Source organism: Nannospalax galili, unplaced genomic scaffold, assembly GCF_000622305.1.
Source record: "Nannospalax galili isolate Female #2095 unplaced genomic scaffold, S.galili_v1.0 scaffold2758, whole genome shotgun sequence".
Taxonomy (NCBI): Eukaryota; Metazoa; Chordata; class Mammalia; order Rodentia; family Spalacidae; genus Nannospalax; species Nannospalax galili.
The window spans coordinates 65,064-74,434 of NW_008340930.1; positions in this window are offsets into that span (position 1 = coordinate 65,064).

Sequence of the window (9,371 nt, forward strand, 5' to 3'; positions counted from 1 at the left end):
AGGTTACTTAGGGCTGGCATTATAGGCACATACCATCATGCCCAGGTTTCTTTTCTTTTTTTAATTGTGTATGCGTGTATTGCCTACATGTATGTGAGTGCACCTGTGTCGTGTGATGCCGTGGAGGTCAGAAGAGGGCGTTGGATTCCCCTGGAACGGGAGTTAAGAACGGTTTGTAGCCACCATGTGGGTGCTGGGAATCGAACCTGGGTCCTCTGCAAGAGCAGTCAGTGCTGTTAACCTCTGAGCCATCTCTCCAGCCCCTTTTTAAAATTTTTATTAACATTATTTATTTATTTATTTCTGTGTTCAGCGTGGAGGACATTCCATGTGCTGTGGTGCAGTTGTGGAGGTTTGAGGACAACTTATAGGAGTCACTTATCCCAATTGTGTGGATTGAATAGAACTCAAGTCATCAGACTTGGCAGAAAGTGCCTTTACCCACTGAACCATCTCACCACCAGCCCTGACTCAGTGTTTTTCACAGAAGTATCCCAGGGGCCATGGATCAACCTACCACCCAGATACTGAAACCACATTCACTCCATAGTCACTGCTCAGCAAGATAAGACAGGGCTTCTTAGAAAAATGGATGATTCCACAGGAGCCACCTATGTCAAGAACCTCATCTTTCCAGCACCCTGCAAGATCCATCTTTCAAATTCCTCTGTGTATCTTTCCAAACATTGAATCATTCCTTAAATTACACCGTTCTGACCACCTCCTCTTCCACAGGCTTCCTGCCACATGGCTGTTGATGGGAAGCTCCTTCTTCACTTCCAGATCACAATCCAACCTTGAGGAAAGTCAGGGCAGAAATCTGAAGGCAAGAACCATGGAGGATGGCTGGACATGGTGACACATGCTTTCAATCCCAGCCCTAGGGAAGCAGAGGCAGGCAAATTTCTGTGAGTTCAAGACCAGCTATCTACACAGAATTCCAGACCAACCAGGGCTAAGGGAGACAAGTCTCAAAGAAGGAACCGTGAAAGAACAGCTGCTGCTGGCTCACGCTCTGGCACGTTAGTGCCCAGATTTCTTTATGTGTCTGTCCTTCCCGTCTAATGCTATCCTGTTTTCTCTGTCTAGAATTCTCTCTACATCCTTTACTGTCATTTTGCTATAATATATCCAGCCCATTTTTTTAATTGTAAGCTTGATTTGGAGCATGCTTAGTAGCAGAACTGGAAGGAGTAGTAATAAACCCCATAATCTTAATCAGAATTAAATAAAAAGAGCTGCCTGGAAGAACATGTTCGCAACGCATATAACTAGCATTAGAGAGGAAAGCTAGTGTCTGGAATCTTACATTGATTCTTATGACTCAGAAAGACCGTCCATAGAAATTTATACAAAAGACTTTAAATGATATTTCACATGAAAGAAAATCCAAATGACCAAGAAACATGAAAACAGTCTCAACCATATTAGTCATCGGAAATGAAATGTAAGCTACAAAGAGCATTTATTACATTCCTGCCATAGTAACAAAAATGAAACAATTCAGTTATGCTAAGTTTAGAAGTGCTATGATTTCTTAAGTTGAAAATAATCACTTTGGAAAACAGTTTATTCTTCAATAAATTCAATAAATGAGCAAAACAAAAAAATGAAAATAAAACTTATGGTCAGATGATATGTTTGCCTACATTATTGTTTTGAGAAAGAGTTTAGTTTTTGTTCACTTTTCACATTAAAAAAATCTACACTTAAAGTTCAGAAAGTTATGTCTATAAAAACCAATAGCATTCCTATAAAACAGTGATAACCAATTAAAAATAGAATAATGATAATCCTGTTCATCATGGGAGTCTATAAGATACCTTATATCTTATGGGAGTCTATAAGATACCTTATATCTTATGGGAGTCTATAAGATACCTTGAAGAGGAAGAATCTTCAAGGATTTGGGAGCTGCAGAATATTGGAAGATGCACAGTGCACATGAGTAGATGAAGAAAGTAATGTTCCTGAATAGGAAGGATCACTGTGTAGAAGTACCCCAGGCACTCCCAGATGGTACTGTTAAGTGTAATAAAATTCACAACCTCTTGTGGTTTCATGGGGTTTTTTCAGAAATTGATAAGTAGACCCTAAATTTTATGTAGAAAAGCAGCAGCCCAAGAAGAAGATTAGTTACTGAGATTTTTACAAAGCTAGAGCAATTAACAGAGTATTAATAGAGTAGCATTGGCAAAGGGATGGGCGTTTTGATTTTTTGGGAGGGGGTGGACGTTTTAACTAGCCCAGTGTGAAAAGTATTGTTTAGTTAATGAATTATCTTTACATGATTGATAATTCAGAGAGGAAATTTAAAGTTATCCTAGCCTTACTGTGTTGGGAGTCCCCAGGCTATCCTCAAGTCCGATTATTTGCTGGAAGGCCTGGCAGAACAGAAAAGCTGTATGCCCACGATTACAGTTTGTAACGGTGAAAAGATACAAGTTCAAATCAGCAAAGGGGGCTGGGCATGTAACTTAGTGGTAGAGTGCTTTTCTGTGGGGACCCTGGGTTGGTCCCCAGCACTGGGGGAAAAAAAATCAGCAATGAGAGAAGCAGCATAGTCAAAGTCCAGGGGAAGCCAGGCTCAAGCTTCCAGAGGAGACACATGAGGATGCACTTAATTCTTCCAGAAGTATCATGTGGCAAACTAGCTCCTTAAACTAATACAGTGAGGCCCAAGGCTTTTGGAGTATTAAACAGACTTATCAGGCTGCGCAGTCCAAGGGCTCAGAGGTCAGTTCTCAGGAGCTGATCAAGAGCGAGCTCTTCTGAAGAGAGAAGTCATTCTTTGCAAAGTGTAGGAGTTGAGCAGCCCGAACCCTCCAAATTAACCCTTTGAAATTCATATGCAAAATAAATATCTGATAATCAGAATTGTATGAGAATAAAGAATAAAAAGATAAGAGGGAGTGGAAAGATTGTAAGAGCCAGGGTTGGTGCATGAACAAGGAAACAGGCTTTCAGGCCTCTGGGAACTTGCTCATAAACTTGCAACAATGGTGGGAGCATGCCCAAGACCCATGCTGACTCAGACAAAAACCCAGTATGGAACAGGAGAAATGGCAGCAGGTCTCAACCCTAGCCAAGGAACTATTGGCAAATGATTACTGTGGGGTGAGGGAGAGTAGATCTTTAAGGGAATGACTCTAGATAACCTGTCTAGACTCCAGTAGATGAACTTGCACCAAGAGATATCTGGATACAAATGCTTTACCTGATAGGACATAACATATATGACAAAATACCTGAAATCTGGTGGCAGGGACCATAGGGAATAGGAAAAGGGGAAGGGGGAGGGGGCGTCCAAATTTGATTAAGATGTATTACATGAGATGCACAAAAACTCAAAAAATCAGAAAAAAAGATCACTTAGATTAACATTTTTCTGTCTCTTTAAAATGCACAGAATTTCATAATATGTTGAGGGAATCTCATATAAAGAGTCTGTACCATTCATTCACCTGTAAATTTCATGATTTCATCTTTCCTTACCTCTGAGTAGAACTCCATTGTGTAAATATACCACATTTTCATTATCTATTCATCAGTTAAGGGACATTTTAGATTGTTTCTATTTCTTAACTATTGTGAAAACAGCAGCAAAAAAAAAAAAAAAATGGATGGAAAAGTATCTCTACAGTAGGATGAGTCCTTTGAGTATGTGCCAAGCATTCAGTGTTAGTTTTTTAAGAGTGTTCCACACTGCTTTCCATAGTGGTTGCATGAGTTTGCAATCCCACCAGTAGTGAAAGAGCGTTCCCCTTTCTCCACATCCTCACCAGTATTTTGTGTCTTTTGTTTGTTCTCTTGATCTTAGCCAGTCTGATTGGGGTAAGATGAAATCTTAAGTGGTTATGATAAGGTGCTTCTTAACTGTATTTATTTCTTCATTTGAGAACTCTGTTCAGGTCCTTAGCCCATCTTTTTATTGGCTCATTTATTTTCTTGTTTGTTTTTGTTTTTTTTTTTTTGAGTTCTTTGTATGTTCTGCATATTAATCCTCTGTCGGATGTGTAGCAGGTGAAGATTTTTCCCACTTAGTGTGTCTCCTCTTCACTTCCTTGGTTGTATCTTTTGTTGTACAGAAGTTTTCTAGTTTAATGAGGTCCCACTTGTTGATTGTTGACCTTAATGCCTGAGCAACTGATGTCTGATTTAGAAAGTCCTTTCGTACACCTTTATCTTGTAGGGTGCTGCCTATATTTTCTTTGAGCAGTTTCAGAGTTTCAGGTTCCATATTGAGGTCTCTGATGCATTTGGAGTTGATTTTTTGTGCAGGATGAAAGATAAGGGCTCAGTTTCATTCTTCTACAGGTGGAGATCCAGTTTTGCCAGCACCCTTTGTTGAAGATGCTGTCTTTCTTCCAGTCTATTTGTGGCATCCTTGTCAACTATCAGGTTGCTGAAATTGCATGTACTCATGTTTGGGTCCTCTATTATGTTCCATTAATCTACATATCTGTTTTTGTGCCAGTACCGTACTGTTTTTATGACTATAGCTCTGTAATATAATTTGAGATATGGTATGGTGATCCTCCCAGCATTGTTCTTTTTGCTCAAGATTACTTTGGCTATCTGGAGTCTTTTGTGATTCCATATGAATTTAAAGATTTTTTTTTCTAGGTCTAGGAAGAATGTCATGGGGATTTTGATTGGTATTGCATAGAATCTATAGATTACTTTTGGTTGGATAGTCATTTTCACAATATTCTACCAATCCCTGAGCACGGGAAGTCCTGCTATTTCCTGTCTCCCTCAATCTCTTTCTTCAAAGATTTAAATTTTTCATTGTAGAAGTCATTAGTGTCTTTGGTTAGGTTTATTCCTAGATTTTTTTTTTTTAGGCTATTGTGAATGGGAGGGTTTCCATGCATGCTTTCTTCAGTTGGCTACTGATTTTTGTAAATTGATTTTGTGACCTGCTACTTTGCTGAAAGCATTAATAATTTCTAGCAGTTTTCTAATGGAATTTTTGAGCTCTTATGTATAACATATCATCTATAAAGAGAGATAATTTGACCTCTTTTCCAATTGGTACTCCTTTAATTTCCTTGTCTTGTCTTACTGCTCTAGCAAGGGTTTCAAGCACTATATTGAAAAGGAGTAGAGATAGCAGACAGCTTTGCCTGGTTCCTGATTTTAATGGGAATGCTTCCAGTTTTTCTCCATTTAGAATGATGTTGGCTGTGGATTTGTTATGTATAGCTTTACTTACAGTGAGGTTTGTTCCCTCCAGTCCAATTCCCTCTAGGACTTTGAACATGAATGCATGGTGGATTTAGCCAAAGGCCTTTTCTGCATCTATTGTGATGACCATGTGATTTTTGTCTTTGAGTCCATTTATATCATTTATTACATTTATTGACTTATGTATATTGAGCCATCCCTGCATCTATGGAATAAAGCCGACTTGATCGTAGTAGATGATCTTTTTGATGTGTGGCCGTATACAGTCTGCAAGTATTTTGTTGAAAATCTTTGCATTTATGTCCACTAAGGATATGGGCCTGTAGTTATGCATTTGCAATATATCATTAGTGTATAGTATAATAAAAGTAGCATAAGCAGGCCTAGTGATTGCCTGTATGTGTGCAGTCCTTCAATGAGAGACAAAGATCTCTTTTAATATGTCTTTATGTTGCTCCTGTAATTATTGCTGTACATATTACTTCAGTCTTCTGTGATAATAGGAAGAGCAGTAGTGTAAGAAGTTATTTGTAAATCCAAATCATTTCATCAGAAGTGCTTTGATTTTAATGTAGCATAGAATTGTCAGGTTGAAAATCCTACTGAAGAGCGACCTTCAGGAGTAAGAGGTTTCCATACTGACATGGTAGTGGAAGCCATGGTGCAGTTTTAAGAAGGGTCTACCTGCTAAGAAAATGTAGGCAATGGGTATGTAAGAAAGTTGAAAGTAAGAGGCAAGGGAAATTAATGAGATACTTTTACTGCTCTCATTTCAAAATGCCTTTATTTGCCGTGGGTTCTCTTTTCGCCTGTCTCCCTTTTTTCTGCCTCTACGTTTGTCAACCCTAGATATATTCCTGAATTCTGTCCACCTTTGTAGAGCCTTTGGCATGATCTTTTTCTATTGTTAAATTTTATTAGTTGCCTAAACTTTGACTTTCAACTGATTTCTTAACTTTCCCTATTCTAAATCATCTTGTGCACCTTTTCTAAGATTAATCAGTTCTAGGATTAACCATAATTGGTTCTTTCAAACTATCATGTTATTTTTTTTTTTCAAAAGCTCTAAACTCTCTAGTATTGAGAGATGTGGTGAAGGAGAGGTTAGTGACTTTCTGTACATAATACTTTATGTGGTATAAAACTCCACCATGGCAATTTCAAGTTATATAATGCCAACCAGTCACAAAATTCCTAAAAACATAACAGCCCCTGAAAACACATACAAGGTGGCTCCCTTGTATCAATGAAAACATAACAGCTCCTGAAACACACATACAAAGTGGCTCCCATGTATCACTGTCCACCATGCACTGCAAACATTGGCTGTTCAAGGCCAGGCAGTCGCTCTACATAGCCTGTAGTTTATAGACTGGGAGTTCTTCTGATATCTTGGTTCTTTGTTCTTTGTGTGTAGAATGTGTTGCTGAAGGCCCTTTGACTCCCTCCATGCAGAGTTGCTCATTTTCAATTTTCTTAAAGGCCCTTCAGGACAGGATGCCTTTCCCTCTGGGACAAGCCACTGCTTTGCGTTCTTATTTCTCCATGAAGACATTAGTTGCTGTGGTTTTCTTGTGTAGGTCTCCCCCTGCCAAATTGTCCACTAGTAGAAATCTGGGGTTGTCTCTCATCTGAATTCCAAGTGTGAAGTATATGACCTGGCATGTAGTATTAAAGGTCATTTGTTGACACATAAGTACATGAACAGTATGTGTCCAAAGAGTGGTGCCAGTGCTGTCTCAGGAGTCTTCTCTGGAAAATCAGTGTGGTGGCTGAGGTAGGTGGCTGCAGTTAAACTGTAGCTTTCTATACATTTTTTATTACTATGTCTTTTAAAGGTAGCTTGCAAGTGTCTGGATGAAGATTTAAAATAATGACCGTCATCCTAGGACTGTTTTGTTTTTTTAGAAAAGACTTTATTTTTAAATCCTTATCTGGGACTCAAGGCTGAATTTTTGTTTTTTTAACTATAACTCCATTTTGAAAATTAGTGATATGTATTGTTCCTGAATGGGTTTCCCACTAGCACCAAGTCATACATAAATATATGAATTTGCATGTACTTCACAAAGTGGTGGTGTTTATTTCCCTGGGGCAAAAAAAAAATGTTCTTTCACTGTGTCATTAAGGAATAATCACTTTTGCTTTATAATGCATACCCAGATTAGCAGTTGTTCAAGAAAAACCTCATGATACTATGGTAGGTAGTAATGGGAATGCAATTCCATTGCGCAAAGAAACCATAATATTGCGCTGTTCCCCTTCTAAGCATGAGGGGATTGTGACAGTCTTCGTTTTGTAACTGCTGCTATCATGTTTATCATCATTTAGCAGCAACCAGCCTTGCTGTCCTTAACATTTATTTCAGCGATCCTCCCCTCCTCTCCCTCCAACACACATAGAGAGGGTAGGGAGAGAGTCCTAAATTAGAGACAAAATAAAAATGGCAGTCTGGAGTCAAATCTAGTTCTGCTTTATGAGAGCTCAAAGGTTTTCTTTACTCCCAGACTCCCAGACTATGCTAACCTTCCCCCTTTGACCTCCAAAATCATCCACATGAATGAGATGTGCAAAGGTTTGGTTTTATTTCTTGTAATCCATTCATCAAACACTGCTTAGATGCTAGAGATTCGAGACAGATGTTCTAGTGTGCTTCTACTTTCTCTTTTAGAATTTTAGCTGGGCCTATGATCCAACCAGAAAAGACTAGTGGATTTTCATAAATTCTCTATTTTATAATAAGCTAAATAAATAAGAAATAATGCCCAATATGGTGAGTCACCACTGCAAAAAAAATCAAGACAGAGAACCAAAGTTTATACCTTCAGAACAAGGGTAAATGAGGAATGAATCCTCTGGAGAAAGAAGCAGCCAAGTGACAAGCCCACTGGATGTTGAAAGGAGGCGCTCCTGCTGAGAGTGTTTACCACAAACCACCACACATGCAGGTTTGTAGTCTGAATCCACTGAATTCTGTCATCCAGAAAAGCTTTAGAAGAAAGTTCCAGTGCTCTCAGATCGGTATTAGTGCACAGAAGCAAATGCACAGCACCTGGAGAGGACCAGCGCCAGTCCAGGCAGACGATTTGACCTTTTCCACTCGCCTCATAGGCTTGTTTTCAGGTGTCATCTGCTGTAGGACTCAAGGCTAGCCAGTGGGCTACGTGAAGAAATGTCCGCTCCTGGAGCTCCGGCATCTTTGCCTTTGCTCCCTGTGTATTCCCTTTATCCCACTACCTGAATACAAATACTCTCTTACCCTTGAGCCAGGGTGTGCCCAAAGATGGTGGCATAGCGAACTGGTTCCTGAGGACTTTATAGAACAGAGATATCATTATCAACCCAGGCCTATATGCTCCCAGATTCCCATAAGACACTTGGGTTTTCTTGTTACCCAGCTGATATAGAACATAAACATTATTATATCCACAAAGAGTGAAGAACCACCCAGGTGACGGTGTCGTCTCGGTGTGAAAAGGGGTATAATAGGTGAATATATATGAAATGGGAATCTAGGGTGATAGTATCTGACAGGAGAGTGAAGGAATCTAAGAATGTTGTTAAGGATAAAGACTCCTTCAACAAGGCTCAGTGGTCAAAAGGCAAGCTTAGGACCAGAGTTCAGATCCTCAGAACCCATGTAAATGATGGATGAAAGTAGTGGTCAATTTGTAATTCAGCATCAGAAGGTGGAGACCAGATCCCCAGAGCAAGCTAACTACTAAGGCTAACCATATCTGCAAGCTCTGGATTTGATTGAGAGACCCCAGCTCAATGAATAAGGTGGAAAAGTGTTTGAGGATGGTTCCAGGTGTAAACTCCAGGCATCCACATACACACTGTACACATGTGAGCACACCCTCACATGTGCTTACACACATACAAAACTTGCATACATATATGCACACATGACAGTAAAAAAAAAAAGAATCCCGCAACCAATTTTTTTTTTAATCTTATGGTGATTTCATGCTGGGCCCAGTTCATAGTTATCCTTAGCCACGTGGAGACCTTCTTTAGGAAAGAAATTAAGCCTTCAAGACCGTAGATGGGTTACTGTTCCTTGGCAGAATTGAGTTCCATATTTATTTGACATATATTTGGCTCAAGCCTAATACTTCTGTACACACAGAAGATACAGCAAAGAAAAAGCTTACAACTCCCCTGTGTTTGTGATGCTT